This window comes from Danio rerio, chromosome 18 (assembly GCF_052040795.2).
Source record: "Danio rerio strain M-AB ecotype USA chromosome 18, GRCz13ab, whole genome shotgun sequence".
NCBI lineage: Eukaryota > Metazoa > Chordata > Actinopteri > Cypriniformes > Danionidae > Danio > Danio rerio.
In genome coordinates this window covers 18,028,129-18,046,982 of record NC_141038.1, presented here as the reverse complement: position 1 = coordinate 18,046,982, position 18,854 = coordinate 18,028,129, and the positions used below count along the sequence as shown (strand labels likewise).

General features: G+C 39.1%; 1 protein-coding gene across 1 annotated transcript in view; it reads left to right on the top strand.

The window, feature by feature from the left end:
• The first annotated feature begins 13,191 nt into the window (after positions 1-13,191).
• Positions 13,192-18,854, top strand: part of mgat4c (mgat4 family member C) — a 219,345-nt gene continuing 213,682 nt past the window's right edge. The window contains exon 1 of the mRNA XM_087293088.1: positions 13,192-13,517. The gene's annotated coding sequence lies outside the window, so the exon portion shown is untranslated. The remainder of the gene's footprint in view (positions 13,518-18,854) is intronic.

The window sequence follows — 18,854 nt, the reverse complement described above, 5'->3', positions numbered from 1 at the left end:
AACCCTAGGAAACACACTATCACATTCACACACACTCATGCACTACGGCTAATTTAGTTAATTCAATTCACTTATAGCATATTTTTTTGGACAGTGGGGGAAATTGGAGCACCCGGAGGAAACCCACGTGAACAAAGAGAAAATGCGAAGTCCACACATTAATGCCAACTGGCCCAGCCGGAACTTGAACCAGCGACCTTCTTGCTGTGAGGCAATAGTGCTTATCATTGAGCCATCGTGCTGCCCAGGAATTAATATTAACTTCCACATAAACAGATTAATTTTACAAAGCTTAATGGAATTCTTTTACTTAATTATTTTAATTCTTTCAGAGCTCAGTGATATGATATGATGCATAAACATTAATTTAAAAAAATCATTTAAAAATACTGCAAATTTACAATATTCGTTAATTTCTGTATGTCCTCCTAGACCAGATTCTGCTGTTGTTGGATATATTTGTTTCACTAAAAATATCCAATCATAAAATCTTTATTTTTAGATCTTGTCATCTCAAATCCCTCTTCTATTTCTTTTTGATAATATTAAATGGTGGTATGTTTGGACACCCCCCAAAAAATGTATTAAACAAATAAATTTAAAGAAATTTATTTTAAAATCATTCATAGATTTTTTCCAGTTAAAAATGTTTATAGAAGTTCAAGCATGACATCGACGTCTCTTGCTCTTTCTGTGAGACATCTTCTGAGTCTGCTCACTTGTTTTGGGAATGTCCCTTTGTTAAATCTTTCTGGTCTGATGTAAATTTTCTAATTGTTCAAAAGCTTTGTGTTGATTTTTCTTTAAGTAACACACATATTATGTTGGGGTTTTACATTAAAGAAAAACAATACTTTAATTCTATAAAAATTATACTTTTTGTATAGCCCTCATATTATTTATTGTAAAGTCTTTTATACATAAATACTCAATGTAAGCCACGTCTTGTATTTTTTTAAACAAGAATTTGAACTTAAATTTTACATTTATAATAACAAAGCAGTCAAAAGTTTTAAAACATGTGCTTTATTTAATATTCACTATTAATTTGGATTATTTTTCATGTGCCCTCTCTTATTTATTTATTTATTTATTTTTTGGTTTCTTCTTTTCTTATTGTCATTCTTTTGTTTTTCCATAATTATATTTATTTAAAACTGGGACATTTCTCTTGTTGCAAAAAAATAAAATAAAAAAATAAAAAATTATTTGTACTATACTTCTATTTGTTTGTATTTCTACCTGTTTTAATTGCATGTTGTTATTGCATGTTGTTATAAAAAAAAATCCCAATATACATGATAAATTATTCAATTCAATACATCTTTATTTCTATAGCGTTTTTACAATGTGGATGGTCTCAAAGCAGCTTAAAAGTTTAAGTCACTTGAAACTGTCAGTCCAGTTTTCAGATTTGAAGTTCAGTTTAGTTTAGTGAGGTTTAATTTGAAGTGCAAATCCATTTTTTATGTGCAGCTTCACAAGTTAACAAAAGTTCATTTAAAAAGACCGCATGCCTCTTTGGGTTATTTATAATTCATATTGCTTGCATTTCTTCTGCATTTTTCTTGTTTATAAAATAAGAGTCCCACATACATTATATGAAAGCTGAATATTCAACTATATTACTCTTCACTATCACATCATTCTTATATGCTAAAATGACCACTGTTTACTAAGACTTGTCATAGCATTTATATACTGCTCCTCTCGGATGATTTTAAGTGCGTCTTTTATCCTTACTTCTAAGCTAAATAACCTTTATTTTAAATAATCTTTATAACCAAATCTAAGTTAAGTAAATGCAAATAAAATGTTCCTCCATGTTGTAGCGAAACACACTCAAACTTGACATAGGATGAGATACTGCAGGCAAAATAAATAAATAAATTATCCACCTGCCCATTTTGAGATGTTGAGATTTTTGGCTTTAAATTAAACACTTTTTTTTTCTAATTGAAAGTAAACATTTATGTGAAAGTTATATTTTATACATAAATTATCTGATTATAATCTGTCCACTAAAGCTGTTCACTGTACTTTCTGAATTATGGTGTTATAAAATTGATTCCCAAAATCTCCTCTGTAAAAATAAAGTGTCTCGTTTGCATATTTAAACATTTTATAGAATTTGTAATGCAGAAAGATGATTTTTTTTATCTTGTCCACCTGCACTGTCTTGCCTTAAAAATAATATATGCACCAACATTTTAATGTAACGTATAGGCTCATTCTGAAAATGTAGCCCTATATACATTTCTGGAGATCGCAAATTATGTAGCCATAGCTAAGTATGGCTGCATTTCATCTAACAAATTCTATGGAGTGGTATGATGCCGTTCCTTTTCTCATCAGCTGACTGGTTACCTCCATATTGACGGCTTTTCCACTGTTACCAGTTTGTCCGGTAGCACGTGTATCGGTTGACTTGCATTGGAGACTCAGAGGGGAGTTGACCACAACAATGTGGTTCGAGGTGGATTTGACACTCTCCAGAAGAGTACGTAATCAGAATGACCCTTGGTTGTTTTTATAATACTGTTACGCCCAGTCAATAACTATTTAAACTCATTTGCTCTAGGTTGGATCATTCACACATGTAGTCCATTCATCACAAAATGTCCTTGATGTGCCCAGACCTACTTTCGTTGAACTATTGTGTCTTCGTCTTGAGGATGTATGATTAAAGTTCCTCATTCACAGAGGTCTTTGATTCACGCTGATGACAATGTGATAGCGTGTGGAAATGAATAGTTCAGGCCAAGAATAAAACTGATCTGTTGATTAGATATTTAGGTGGACGCATTCCAAATGAGGCTGTAGGGGGATAAAAAAAATGACAGGACTTTGCAAGGGTGGCCAGTACATTTCGTGATTCACCTATTGGAAAAAAAAAGCAATGATTTTGACTCTGAGGGAGAGGTTGAGAGCGAGAGTACATCAAGTTGCTTTATATTATGCCTATTATGATTTCAGAGCATGAAAGTGTTTATTATATTACAGGGAAGGTTATCAAGCTCCGAGATCTTACTTGTATGCATTACAACAATGAGGTCATTATGCAAATGGATTGCCACAATGTAGTGTAATATTTTAAAACAAGCTATGAGTTGACAAATACCCAGTCATACTTTTCTCTATGGCAGCCCATTAATGAGATTAAAGTCACCAGAAAATCAAATGGACAATTCTTGTTTCATATATTACAGTATATACAGTTGAAGTCAGAATTATTAGGCTTTCTAAATTATTAGCCCCGTTATATATATCTTTTTTGCCAATTTCAGTTTAACGGATTTTTTTCAACACATTTCTAAACATAATAGTTTTAATAATTTATTTCTAATAAATGAGTAATTTTATCTTTGCTATGATGACAGTACATTATATATAATATAAATTTTTCAACATACTAGTCTTCAGCTTAAAGTGACATTTAAAGGCTTAACTAGGTTAATTACTGGTTAACTAGGCAAGTCAGTGTATAACAGTGGTATACAAAATATATTTAAAACATTTAAATCTGATTATATTCTAGCCAAAATAAAACAAATCAGACTTACACAAGAAGAACACATATTATAGAAATGTTGTGAAAAAATCCTTGCACTGTTGGGAAACATCATGCGGTAAATATTTGAAAAAAAAAAAAATTAAATCACAGAAGGACTAATAATTTTGACTTCAACTGTATATTAGATTTTTTTTTTTCATTTTCTTATTCATATAAAACACCCCATTAATCTTTAATCATGAGCATGTCTTCTTGAATGATGTTTATTGGTGCAATGGTGGGACAAACTTGTCACTTATATGAGAGTAGCTGTAGCAGATGACAATGATCCAACAATCCAATCAGTTCAACCCAGGCTCATTATGATTATGTACCGCTATATACATTGGACATACATGGAGAGAGCAAAATAAGTTCCAGGAGCGACGTTTTTTGCAGTTTTTGCGAATCCACCAGAGGCCACTGTGAATGCTTTTCAGGTCTCAAATTTATCCTGTGAGTGCCATTTGCGCCTGCTGTTTTCACATAAATCCACCAGAGGCCACTGTTGACTGACTCACTGACTGACCAACCGACCGATCCCCCACCCTCCCCATTCCCTAAACCAAACCAATAGTGTTTTAAAAAGCACCAGCTGACCAGCCCATCCACTTCCCTAAACCCAACCACAGTGTTTTAAAAAGCAATCTACAAAAAGAAAAGCCCTCGCCTGGTTTTTGATGCGTTTTCAGATTTCACCACAATTTCACCCTTGTTATTTACTTGTTTATTTTATTTTTTAGCTTTTGAATTTTGTCTTACCTGTATTCTGGAACCATTGGGTAGGCTACCATTGGGTAGGCTAAATTGTCCGTAGTGTATGAGTGTGTGTGGGTGAATGTGTGTGTGGATGTTTCCTAGAGATGGGTTGCGGCTGGAAGGGCATCAGCTGCGTAAAAACTTGCTTGATAAGTTGGCGGTTCAATCCGCTGTGGCAACCCCGGATTAATAAAGGGACTAAGCCGACAAGAAAATGAATGAATGAAAGTAAAATGGAGGATTATCTTGAAAAAAAAAATCAACATGTTGAGTGGACTGAAAAACACAGTCAACCTGACCGATTCGGTTTCATAAGTCAAATTTACGATAGCTCAAACTCAGTTACTCTGGCAACTTGTGCTGGGAAACTAGCCTGGTCCGGGGCAGGTTAACTCTCAGGCGAAGTCAGTATAAAAAAGTATATATATTAGGGATGTAACGGTATTGTAAATACCGTCATACCGCAATATTAAATTTTTTCGATATTACCGAAGTCGCATGACTCGGTAAAACTATAGGTCTTCTGAGAAAATTTGCTCAGGCGAACGAAGCGAACGGGAGGTAGCTGGAACTTCATTTCCCATCAGCCCCGGCGTGGCCATAATCCTTTGCGGTCTGTTGTCGCTACAGATCCAGTAATGCGGAAATGGAGTGTGCTGCTAGTAGCGGAGATGAAAAAAAGATGGAAATGATCGAACCTAAAGCGGGTGTTGTCGCCGCGCGCGTGCTGAATAGCGGTGCTGTCGCGCGCGTTCTGATCAGCTGTGTTGTGGCGCGCGTATTGTAAAGCGCCGAGGGGGGGTTGAGCGCGCATACTCAAGAGAGGTGTTATCGCGCGCCTACTGAAGGGCTGGACTGGACGGAGGTTGTGTCGCGTCGCGGGGGCACTTTTGATCGTTTTGGAAGGGCTTTTTCTATCCAAGACTAAAAAGGGCATGTGCACTGCACAGGTTGAGCCCTATGTGTGCACGTGCCTGCAAGTTGGGGAATACGACTAATAACAGTCATGGGGACTGCAGAAACACAGCACACTGTTCAGATTGATGCAGACATTGACTTGTACCGCAAAGAGATCTCTATCTCACTCATGGTTTGTCCTCTCAAGTGGGGGAAAGACAATGCACAACGTTACCCCACTGCTGTCAACATGGGCCAAGTCATATCTCTCTTGTCCCAGAATCCTCAGTCCCAAATGAGAGGGGTTTTTTCTGTTGCAGGGGACATTGTAAATACTCAGAGATACCAGCTTTTACCAGATTATAGTTATATGATAATTTTCCTTTAAACCCATCTCTATCTAAGTGAGTGATTAAATGTTAAATGTGATGAGTTTTTAACAATACTAAATTGAAACTTTATTTTTTTACATGGTTTAATAATTTTTTGTTATTAAAATTGAAGTTCCTGTTTCAAAGCTAACAGATAGATGGCTAATTTGTATGTCATTGACACTTTTGGCACTTTTTTGGAGTATTTTCAAAAGTTTTTTTTTTCCTGTAAATGATTCAATAAATACCGTACCGTGACATTCATACCGAGGTATTACCGTACCGTGAAATTCTGATACCGTTACATCCCTAATATATATATATATATATATATATTGTAGCGAGCACACAAATGCCACGTCGCCCTGGTCGCAGATCCACCCCTGCTGGATCATCATTAACACTGGATCGCTCACAGCTGGACCTCATCAGAAGGAGAGGCATAAAAGCCAAGCCCACGCCAGAGGAAGATGAGCTTCATTCAACTAATGACTCCCTGCGCTAATGCTTGTCTCTCTGTCTCTCCTCCACAGCAGACTCCAGCTCGTGACGATCCTACACCCGACTACTCACTGTCCTTCACCTACTTCCCGGAGCACCAGAGCACCTCACCTCGAAGAAGAGCACCGTTTGCACACCCTTCACTTTGTAAATAAAGCACCCTCCGGGGACTTGTCTGTAAACTTATCCAACTGAGTCAGTGTTTTCCCTCTGCCTCGCTACAACTGGTGGAGAATGCGCGCTATTACAGAGGGAAAAAATTCAGAAAACAGCACTTACCAGTAAGGAGAAATAATCGCTGAATTTTTTTCTTCTTTCTTTGTGTTTACAGACAGGCATCCGCTCTCTCTCTCTCACTCACGCTCTCTTGCTCGGCTGTCATCCTCTCCTGAGTCATGTCGATGGAAGAAATAGTACGCCATCTAGCGGAAATTTCAAGAAGACAACAGGTAATAACCGAACAGCTCACCGCCAGACAAGACCGAATGGAGCAACAGCTCCACCAAGCGACCGGTTCTAGCCAGTTCCCTGATATGAGCGCTCACTGTTATATCACCAAACTCAGCGACCTGGATGATATAGATGCTTACCTGCACACTTTTGAAGTGATTGCCGAAAGAGAGAGATGGCCGAAGGAAAGTTGGGCAAGGATGTTGGCACCGTTCCTAACTGGAGAAGCTCAACGAGCGTATTTTGCATTGGAGACACCGAAAAATGACGATTATAAAGCATTGAAGAAGGAGATACTCGCCCGAATGGGGCTCTCCACAATAAGCGCAGCACAGCAATTTTCCTCGTGGTCGTATGATGAAAAGCAGCCGGTACGTACCCAAGCAGCTCACTTATCTCGGTTGGGGCAGTTATGGCTGTTAGGAGGAGATCCTTCGGCGATCCAGGTCGCTGAGAAAGTGGTGATCGAAAAGATGATGAGGGCGTTACCAAAACGACTCCGCACACTTACCAGCATGAGGAATCCCGAATCGCTAGCCGCCTTGGTGGAGGCGGTTGAGCTAGCAGAAGCTCACGTGGCCCGGGAGACTGGGGAGAGAGCTGCTCTGCCACCACGGAGGGTAAATGCACCATGGCGACCGGTGGAGGGCACAGCACGACCAGGCAGCAGACCGGCGGTCCCCAGCCCAGTCGACGAGCCGATACCCACGAAGCCCACATCACACTCGACCCCGGCCTGGACAGCAGGGTGCGTGGTACATCGCAAAGTCCCTCCCGAAGCTCCCACCCGGAGAATATTCTTAGACGGGAAAACACAAATAGCCACGTTGGATACAGGAAGCGCCATAACCCTAGTTCACCCGAAAACTTTAAAAGCTCATCATGAAGGAAAAAGCCGAATCCCAATTACGTGTGTGCACGGGGATACTCGCCACGTACCTTCACAGAGAGTGACCATTGCAGCAAAATCGGGCAGCTGGCGCATTGAAGTAGGAGTGGTTCCGGATCTTCCCGTACCCCTCCTATTGGGCAGAGACTGGCCGGGGTTCTATGATCTCCTCACCCACCATCAGGCTCTATCGGCTCGTCCGAAGAAAAACAACAAAGGACGGGCTCAGCGGGACCGCCAACCAGCGCTGATGGCCACCGAGAGCGACAGAGGGGGTGAGTCATCATCGGCTAACCTATATTTTGATCTGTTCCAACAGATAACTGCAGGTGGCGATTTCGGAAGGGCGCAACGAGAAGACGAGACGTTGAAACACTGCTGGCCACAAGTGAGGATCGTGGAAGGTAATGAACGGTTTCCCAGCCCTCACCCCCTCCCACATTTTATTGTACAAAATGGTCTGCTGTACTGTGTCGCAGAGAGGCGGGGGGAAAAGAAGACACTGTTGGTGGTCCCGAGGACCAAGAGGGAGATGGTTCTGGAGCTGGCACATACTCACCCGATGGCAGGACATCTAGGAGCGACCAACACAATTAAAAGAATCAGAGATAGGTTCCACTGGCCCGGGCTGGACGGAGAAGTCAAGAGGTATTGTCAGGCATGCGACATCTGCCAAAGAACGTCTCCCCAACGACCACCCCCCAGCCCTCTGATACCGTTACCCATCATCGATGTGCCCTTCAACCGCATTGGCATGGACTTGATAGGGCCTTTGCCGAAGTCGGCCCGGGGACATGAGCACATCCTTGTCATCCTCGACTACACCACCAGATATCCTGAAGCGATTCCCCTGAGGAAAGCCACGTCATCGGCGATCGCGAAGGAGCTGTTTCTGTTATGCAGCCGAGTAGGAATACCAGCAGAGATACTGACCGACCAGGGCACCCCATTCATGTCCCGGTTGATGGCAGACCTCTGCCGCCTCCTAAAGGTAAAGCAAATAAGAACATCGGTTTACCATCCACAGACTGACGGCCTTGTAGAGAGGTTCAACAAGACGCTGAAGCAGATGCTCCGCCGGGTGGTGGCAGAGGATGGGCGCGACTGGGACGAGTCCGTCAGCCGGGACGAAGAAGAGAAGAACAACTGTACCACATCAACCTGATGAAGAAATGGGTTGCAGCTCCAGGTCATCTAGTTGCCTTCTCAGAAGAAACTTCTCCCGTTGTCCATATAGGTGAGCAACTCTCACCGAATCAGAAGGCGGAGCTGCAAGCCTTGGTCGGTCAGTTCAAGGATGTGTTCTCAGAGAAACCGGGCCGAACCACCATCATCCAGCACGACATCATCACTCCACCTGGCACCATCGTCCAGCAGAGGCCTTATCGAGTACCAGAAGCTCGCCGGCTGGCTATCAACAAAGAGATCCAAAAGATGAGGAAATTAGGAATCATCGAACCATCTCGTAGCCCGTGGTCCAGCCCCATAGTGATGGTCCCCAAACCCGACGGCACCCTCCGCTTCTGCAACGACTTCAGGAAGCTCAACGAAATATCTAAGTTCGACGGGTACCCCATGCCTCGGGTGGACGAGCTGCTGGATCGGCTGGGTGGAGCCCGATTCATATCCACGATCGACCTCACCAAAGGCTACTGGCAATTACCACTAAGTGAAAGCGCCAAGGAGAAAACCGCCTTCTCCACTCCCGGTGGGCACTGGCAATACCGGGTTCTTCCCTTCAGGCTCCACGGGGCCCCAGCCACATTCCAACGAATGATAGACATCCTGCTGAGGCCCCACCAGCCGTATGCAGCAGCATACCTCGATGACCTGATCGTCCACTCCGAGTCGTGGGAAGAACATATATCCCGGTTGCGGAGGGTGCTCCTAGATCTGCGTAGGGCTGGGCTCACAGCTAATCCCAAGAAATGCCACCTGGGTCTAGCAGAAGCCAAATACCTCGGATTCCGCATCGGTAGAGGTCTCATACAGCCACAACAAAGCAAGATCAAAGCACTACAAGAAACTCCACAACCCACCACAAAGACCCAGGTACGTGCATTTCTGGGGTTAGCGAGCTACTATAGATGTTTTATTTCTAATTTCTCATCCATAGCCAGCCCTCTGAAAGACCTGACCAGAAAGGGGCAGCCGGAGAGGATCCAGTGGAACAAAAGAGCAGATGACGCGTTCCAAGCCCTGAAGACGGCCCTCACATCCTCACCGGTACTGCACGCACCTGACTTCGGCTGCCCCATCATTCTTCAGACAGATGCTTCCGACTCGGGCCTGGGCGCGGTCCTCTCCCAGGTCCACGGCGATGAAGAACACCCCATCATGTACATGAGTCGGAAGCTTACCTCTGCAGAGACCCGGTACGCAACGGTGGAAAAGGAGGCCCTGGCGATCAAGTGGGCAATCCTGGAGCTCAGATATTATCTCCTAGGCAGGAAATTTACCCTGGTGACTGACCACGCGCCACTACAGTGGATGGCTACTGCGAAAAACAACAACGCTCGAGTCACCAGATGGTTCCTGTCGCTCCAGGATTACAACTTCTCAGTACAACATCGAGCCGGGGCCTCCCACGGAAACGCGGTGGGTCTCTCAAGGCTCTGGTCAGGATAGGCAGGTCTGTCAAAGCATTCTACCCCCCCTCTCAATACTTTACCTTTCCTCCGCAGGAAACCCAGGACCAGGACGACGCTTAGAGGGGGAGGGGGGGCTGGGGGGGGAATGTAGCGAGCACACAAATGCCACGTCGCCCTGGTCGCAGATCCACCTCAGCTGGATCATCATTAACACTGGATCGCTCACAGCTGGACCTCATCAGAAGGAGAGGCATAAAAGCCAAGCCCACGCCAGAGGAAGATGAGCTTCATTCAACTAATGACTCCCTGCGCTAATGCTTGTCTCTCTGTCTCTCCTCCACAGCAGACTCCAGCTCGTGACGATCCTACACCCGACTACTCACTGTCCTTCACCTACTTCCCGGAGCACCTCACCTCGAAGAAGAGCACCGTTTGCACACCCTTCACTTTGTAAATAAAGCACCCTCCGGGGACTTGTCTGTAAACTTATCCAACTGAGTCAGTGTTTTCCCTCTGCCTCGCTACAATATATATTTATATATATATATATATATATATATATATATATATATATATATATATATATATATATATATATATATATATATATGCTTTGACACAATCTACATAATGAAAACACAATTATAATATTTTGAAAGTTTTGTCTAATAGCAAAAGTAACAACACAAGTAATATTTTGAAGAGAGAAAGTTAGTTAATGTATAAAACATCTCAGTGGAACTAGTTACTAAATGACAATTAGTTGAAACTACTAATTTTTACAGTGTGGAAAACTTCTTTTGTTAAATAAAATGTAAAAGACATTTCAGACTGAGATTGTCTGATTTATTTTAATACCACAGTGTGGACAAAAAAAACAATTTAAACAATCTAAAAGTTTTTACTAATCAAAAATTTAACCTTGCAAACTTGGCACACACAGTCATTATTTTCATTCCTCAAAAGAGCCAACTGTAAATTAAGGCCTCGTAAACAACTACGATGTGCCATGACTTTCTTCAATTAAACAAAGGCAAAACAGAATTTAGTGCATTCGGCAAAAAACATGAAAAACTCAAGGTGAATGCATTCAAGCTTTTGTGTCAATTTTATCCTTTTATTTTGTTTAGATATTTTAAAGGAACAGCTCAGCTTTATGTGCTTGACTCTGTGAAATAAGTGATTTTCTATGGTCATTCATGGTTTTCCATTTCATTATTCATTTATAAGAAACAGTAATGGGTGGCACGGTGACTCAGTGGTTAGCACTGTCACTTCACAGCAAGAAGGTTGCTGGATCGAGTCCTGACTCCTGGCATTTCTGTGTGGAGTTTGCATGTTCTCCCTGTGTTCGTTTGGGTTTCCTTCAGGCGCTCTGTTTTTCCGCACCGTTCAAAGACACGCTATAAGTAAATTAAGTAAACAAAATTTGCCGTAGTGTATGTGTGTAAGGGGCAGCAAGGCGGTGCATTAAGTAATACAATCAGCTTACAGCAAGAAGGTCGCTGTTTCAAGCCTTGACTGGGTCAGTTGGCATTTCTGTGTGGAGTTTGCATGTTCTCTCCATGTTTGTGTGGATTCTCCTGGGTGGACTAAGCCGAAAAGAAAATGAATGAATGAATGAATTAATGTATGTGTGCATTTCCCAGTACTGGGTTGCAGTGGGAAGGTAAAACTTGTGCTGCTTAAAACATATGCTTGAATAGTTGGCGGTTAGTGAGCTAATATAATATTAAATCAAAATCAATAAATTAATATTTAATTATGTTATTTGGGTATCACAGTTGTTTTAAACAAACCCAGCTGTTGCCAGATTAAAAATAAAAAAGTATATATACACTTACCGGCAATTTTATAAGGTACAGCTGTCCAACTGCTCGTTAAAGCAAATTTTTAATCAGCCAATAGCATGACAGCAACTCAATGCATTCAGGCAAGTAGACATGGTAAAGATGAACTGCTGCAGTTCAAATCGAGCATCAAAATGGTGAAGAAAGGTGATTTCAAGTGACTTTGAATGTGCCATGATTGTTGGTGCCAGACAAGCTAGTCTGAGTATTTCAGAAACTTCTGATCTACTGGGATCTACATGCACAACCATCTCTAGGGTTACAGAGAATGGTCCAAAAAAGAGAAAATATCCAGTGAGCGGCAGCTCTGTGGGTGCAAATGCCTTGTTAATGCCAGAGGTCAGAGGAAAATGGGCAGACTGGTTCCAGCTGATAGAAAGGCAACAGTAACTCAAATAGCCACTCGTTACAACCGATGTATGCAGAAGAGCATCTCTGAATGCCCAACACGTCCAACCTTGAGGCGGATGGGCTACAGCAGCAGAAGACCACACCTTTGGGATGTGGTGGAATGGAAGATTCTTATCATGGATGTGCAACTGACAAATCTGCAGCACCTGTGTGATGCTATCATGTCAATATGGGCCAATATCTCTGAGGAATATTTCTAGTATCTTGTTGTATCTAAGGCAGTTCTGAAGGCAAAAGGAGTCCGACACGTGACTATTAAGGTGTACCTAATAAAGTGGCCGGTGAATGTATCTATATATCATCCAATTTCTTGTACCCATATTTTTTTTTATCCCATAAATGTCTGTCTGGTTTTAACTTGTCACTTCCTAGCACAAGCTTCACATTCAGATTTTAACTGAAAATATTTTGCACTCTGTTATTTTAATTATGTGGGACATAGCATGTAAGAAGTTGAACAATGTAGATTGGTTATTGCAGAAACCAGATATAAATATTAGGACTTGTATCAATCCTTTATACAGTAAAATTTTTATATGTATTATTTTTTTAAAAATACTTATACCTTACAGCATATGTGCATCATAGGCTATATTCAACAATCGATTCAAATATTTTTTGGCTAAAGCATTTCAAATTTACTGTTTAAAACATGTTACCTGTTTTGCCTCATCATTTACTACGATTTTTATTTTTTCTACTCCTTACGCGTTTGTTAAACATTTTTTGAATTACTATTGCTCTTTTGCCTCCCCTTTGTAATTAACAGCAAGTATGCTGTTATGTCACTGGCTGAGATTTAACAGCCTGTTGTTTTCAGTATTCGCTGTGTTTCTCATCATCACATTGGGTGACTCTGCTCTAGGCTGCTTCAGGTCTCACCGCGATCCAGCATCTCGGCGGCTGCGCTCACATCCTCAATCGGCATGAGAGGGAGGACGCAGCGGCTGCGTACAACCGACTGCGCCGCGACAACTACAACACGAACCAGCTTTCTGCCAATGTAGGAAACAGCGCCGGGATCCTTATTGTTTGTTTCTATTACCACGGGACTGTCAACGTGGCTGGAAAAGACGTCAGACAATCTAGTGAGCTGCCTACCTAGACAGCTTTTTTTTTGGCGTCATACCGCGTTCGTGCGCGCTCCGGGCAGCATTCATTTACCGTCGCTGTCCACACAAACATGTACAGTATGTGTGAACGTGCGGAGAAGTTGAAGATGACACTCTGAATCGTCTGGGCACGGTAAGAACGCTCATTTATTACGGAGGAATTCAAATACAGTCAGCAACTTGGTCTTTGTTAAGAATCATGTAGGGGACTCGCACCTGTGCATGTGCAATCTTCCCATCAAAACAATCTAGCGTCGTTTTGCGCTGGTCTGTGTTGTGTTTTAAGCCTTAAAGTTGTCAACTGTCTTTTTCTGTGCACGCTGTTGACATCTGGGGTATTTAAAGAGAAATAATAGGTGAGTCAACCGGCATAAAGTAAGGACAGATATAACCTACATGTGTCATGCTGCCCTTAAGGCATTGAAAGCTTGGTATGCTCTAATGGGTGAGATCTATTTAGAGAATCTGAACTTTATGGAAAGCTGTGTGGCTCTGTATCTGGTTTATTTCAATCATTATTATGTACGTGGTTTAAGAGTAGAAAGTCAATGTAGTGTGAGAGAACTGCTTCAATGGATGTTTTAGAAGATTTCAGACACACATCTGGCTGTGAATGATATGGCCGTGGCTTAGCAGGGGCTTAACTTTTTATATGAGTTTGTTCGCACTGAATCAATCAGAATTTAAAATGATTGTAGGCTAATATGTTGTTGCAGAATATCTAAGCAGTTTTAGACTTCCTGTGGTGTTGGGGTCATAAATAACACCATGTGAAATGAAAACATTTTGTTTAATTCAATATGTTCTGTTAGCTTGTTATTGTTGATGGCTGAGGGATTTTTTCATCATGAAGAAGATGACAATTTAATGAATTTATTTTTAGCAAAATATATGTGGCTTAACAGGGGCTTGACTTTCATATGGGTTAGTTTGCACTGAATAGACCAGAAATTAAAATGTTTGTAATTTGTTGTAGCAGAATATCTAAGCAGTTTTAGACTTCCTGTGGTGTTAAGAGTCAGAAATAACACCAAAAGTGATAAGTGACCATATATTTGAGTGTGATGAAAATATTTTATGTATTTATCATAAAATAAATACTTAATTATTTATGTTATCTTTTTATCGTTGATGACTGAGTGATTGTAAAGAAGATAACAATTTAATGAAAGATTTTTTTTGTGAAATTTATGTGGCTTAACAGGGGCTTGACTTTCATGTTGGGTTAGTTTGGACTAGATCAGACTTTAAAACGTCTGTAATTTGTGCAGCTGAATATTTAAGCAGTTTTAGAAGTCCTGTTGTGAATTGTGAAAATTATAACTTGGACTGGGGAAGAATAACACCAACAGTACAGTTGCTTAGTATATTTGAAATATGGGAAAATTAATAAATATAAAATATAAATAATTTATTGATTTCATTTTGTATGATGTTATATGATAAACATGATGTTCTATGCTGTTTTTGCCACAGAATTGCCACAAAAGTGAAAAATGTAAACCATATGAAATGGTATGTTAAGAAAAACACTGCAAGGTCATTTAAAATGTGATTTTTAATGCAACCAGTGGCACTTTCTGTTAGTTGTACATATCATAAAACCTGATGTTGAATCAAAATAAATATATTACTTTATATGTAAGTTACATAATGACCACCTTTAAAAAAAGAGTGTTAATCACTTTTAAGCAATAATTTAGACTTATTGATCGTTTTATATGTGGTTAATGCCCTGTCATAACCTGAGAACAGCATTTGTATCAACTTTTTGCTTTATGGAGCAGCAGTTCCACCCCTAGTGGGGTAAATCATTCATTGCAACAGATACAATCACACTGTGAAGGCTTTCTATATTTGATCAAATTCAAGAGAACTTGTATAAGGTGTCAGGAGCTCTTTTTTTTAAGTGCAGTCTTTTTGAATGTCCTATACTTACAAGATGTAAGCTCAGCAAATGACCGGCTGCATTCTGACCTTTATTTTATCTTATCATAAAGCTGTTTATTAAGATATTAGGATTAGTCAGAGAGCAGCAGCAATGTGATAAATGGATATCATTAAAGGAACAGATGGGGCTTGTGAGACATGCCACTTCTTCTGCCGTCTCTCTCTTCTGTCCTCAGTACTTTTGACCTGTGGGCAGTGTTGCCCATTCAGACATAAAGCAGCATGCCATGCACTTTAGATTGGGATCCAGTGCCCATGTTTAATGCATCTCTATGCTCTGAGACTGTTGAATGTGGAGAAGTGGCTCAGAGAGAACATTTCTAATGAGAATAGTGTTTTAGATGCAGTAAAGCCCCTTTGTGAGAGGAAAAGTCTCTGAGAGACTGAGATTAAATAAAAGAAGGCTTTACAGAGGGAATGAATCCCTCCGTATATTTTACTGAGCTCTGTATAGCTCACTTTTGTCCAAAAGGACTATCAAATGTACAAAGCCTTCATTAATACTGCATAGTGATGTTCTATACCAGGATAATTATAGTTTACTAAAACTGTCAAACTAAAACTATGAAACTAATACATTTTTTCTTAAAATAAATTTATGCAGAAGGATTCTATGTCCAAATAAATACTAGCTTTACTTGATGTACAGTTCTAAAACAACTAAAACCAAATTATAATATTAAAACATTAAATTTAAAATGTAAAAAAATAATTCAAACTATTTAAAATATCTGAAATAAAGTTTATAAAATTAAGTCAGAAGAAAAATGAATTTACCTCAGGGTATCCATGGGGTCTTAAAGTCTTAAAATGTCACGAATCTCAAAAACAAAATTTACGCCTTAAAGTTTTAAATTTACTGTAATATTGTGTTTTAGGTCTTTTAGGTCCTAAGTCCTTTGAGGTTTAAGCCTAAACAGGCCTTAATGTTTAATGTTTCTTTGTTCAAGTATAGCTACCCAATCTGGCCAACACCCATCCAATCACCAGAAGGTTTCATTATTTTCCTTACAAGAACACTTTTTTAAAAGTTCTTTGTGTATTTACTGCTGTGGAAGCTGAACAGGCTGTTATGCATATATTTAGTTTATTATAGTTTTTAAAACCTTAAAAACCTTTTTATTTTAAGAAAGTTTATGTTGAATAAAGTGTATGGATACAACTAGAGCTTGCTTGTTTTGACACAACATTTAAAATAGAATTAACTAAACTATTATTTTTTAATTATTAAATTATTATTATTGTATAATTACATTTATTAAATTATAAAAAAATAAATAAATTGATAGGAAAAATACAAATCTTTTCCACTAAGCCATCGAAAAATCGTTATCCCTTTACGAGTTTAAAATTTCATTCATAATGCTTTTGAAAAAAAAGTAAGTTTTAAGTAGTTTTAAATTCAACTTGCTGAAAACTGCAGAAACCCTGTTAACGTGATGTACTAAAACAGCTGAAAGGGAAAATAATACCTGTATCAAATGTACTAAAATGAGTTTAAAATAAAAAAACAAATTACCAAATTAAACATGAGAAATTAGTAACATTTTACAAAAGGTTGTATAATTTAATGTTAGTTATTGCATTTACTAACACGAACAAGTCATGAAAATACATTTGTTTGCTGTTAGTTCATGTTAACTCACGGTACATTAACTAATGTTAACAAGCATTCATTTTTATTTAAATAATGTATTAGCAGATGTTGCACTATGATCAATAAATGCTGTACAAATATTGCTAATTCTTAATTCATGTTAGTAAATAAATTATCATTAATGCAACCTTAATGTAAGGTCTGACAAAAAACTAAAATTAAACTCGTGTAATATACAAATTGTACATTTTTTTCACACTGACAGCATTTTAAAATCAGCTCACAGTGTATGACATTATTAGCAAATGATTTTGTAAGTGCACCTAAGTTTATTTTAGACAGAACTGTTAAAAGTGTCTAGAACTTGTAAGTTATCCATGGAGCTGTAACAGTCAAAGCCTTCTGAGGAAAATAGATCATGTATATTTCATATGCACGTCTTTGTTAAACTCTGCGCCTGTGCTGTGCTTTTGGACTGAAACCTTTAATCATGGTGAATCAGTACACTTAGCTATAAGGATGCTCTTCTATACTGATGCTTATTTTTGGCTAAAAGTTGTTTTTGCAAAGTTCAGAAAATGTATATGATTACCTTAAGGGGGACATGTTTTGCTATTTTCTCAAAAGATGTCAAATGTCTCCAGAATATGTATGTGAAGTTTCAGCTTAATATATAAGTTTGAGTGTGATCAAAAACATAAATATTTTTCTGTCTATTTAAATGCAAACAAGCTGCTGCTTGCCAGAAGAAAGAACCTTTTCCAGCTATTCTGAAAGTCCAGAAACAACAAAACAAGTGAATCACATGCAGTCAAAATGTCAGAAAAGGCCAGTAGCATAATAAATTCTTTATATTGTCCTCTATATTATTCTTTTTATTGTCCTCTTGGTACTGCTGCATGTTGCTACTCCAGATAGACAGTTTTTTTATGTCACTGCTGTGGCCACAAATGTAAAGATGTGATATTCGTTAGGAAAACAAAGTATTCATTTAATAAACAACGGGCCCTATCATACACCCGGCGCAATGTGGCGCAAGGCGTGACGCAAATGTTATTTGCTAGTTTAAGCACGGTGCAAGAGTCGTTTTGACATTTTGCGCCAAGCTGTTTAAATAGCAAATGCATTTGCGCCCATAGGCGTTGTAGTCTAAAACAGCAGGCGTGTTTTGGCGCATTGCTGGCGTGTTGCTATTTTGAGAAACTGTAATAGTCTTTTCTTTAGACCAGAACAAAGCCGGTCTATTGTCCGGCGCAGAGTGCGCCTCGCTTACATGCTGCTTATTACACCAAAGATGTAGAGCAATACGCAAATATCTTTACATATGAAAAAGAATAAAAAAATTAAGTATATATAGGATATAATAAGAATATATATATATATATATATATATATATATATATATATATATATATATATATATATATATATATATATAAAGAATTAAAATATTACAAAACATACTATTTTCTAGCCTACATGAATTTAAAAACCATTGCCTTGAATCCTCCATCTCAACTCAATATTGTCGATTTTTTTCAGCTCATTCAATTTGCTTTTGTATAATGTTATTATTATTATTATTATTATCAGTATTATTTATTATATCCATATTTATATTTGTTTTATTAAAAACAAGCTTAAATTTGTCCACCTGTCCAAATGGGGCATAGTAGGTGTATTTGGAAATATCTCAGTATTTTGACCTCACATTGTTATTATTGTTCATTTATTCGTTTGCTGGAAATTAGAACTGAATTTAGAAATAGTTTTGAAACAAATCTTTGCGCTCAACAAATGAAATTAATTATTTAGAGGCTATTTGATGTCTGTGCGTACAAGGTTTCCTTATCCACGAGAGCGAAAGGGAACTTACTTTACGTCATGTAAATAGAAAATGTGCTTTTGGCGCGACGCAGCTGG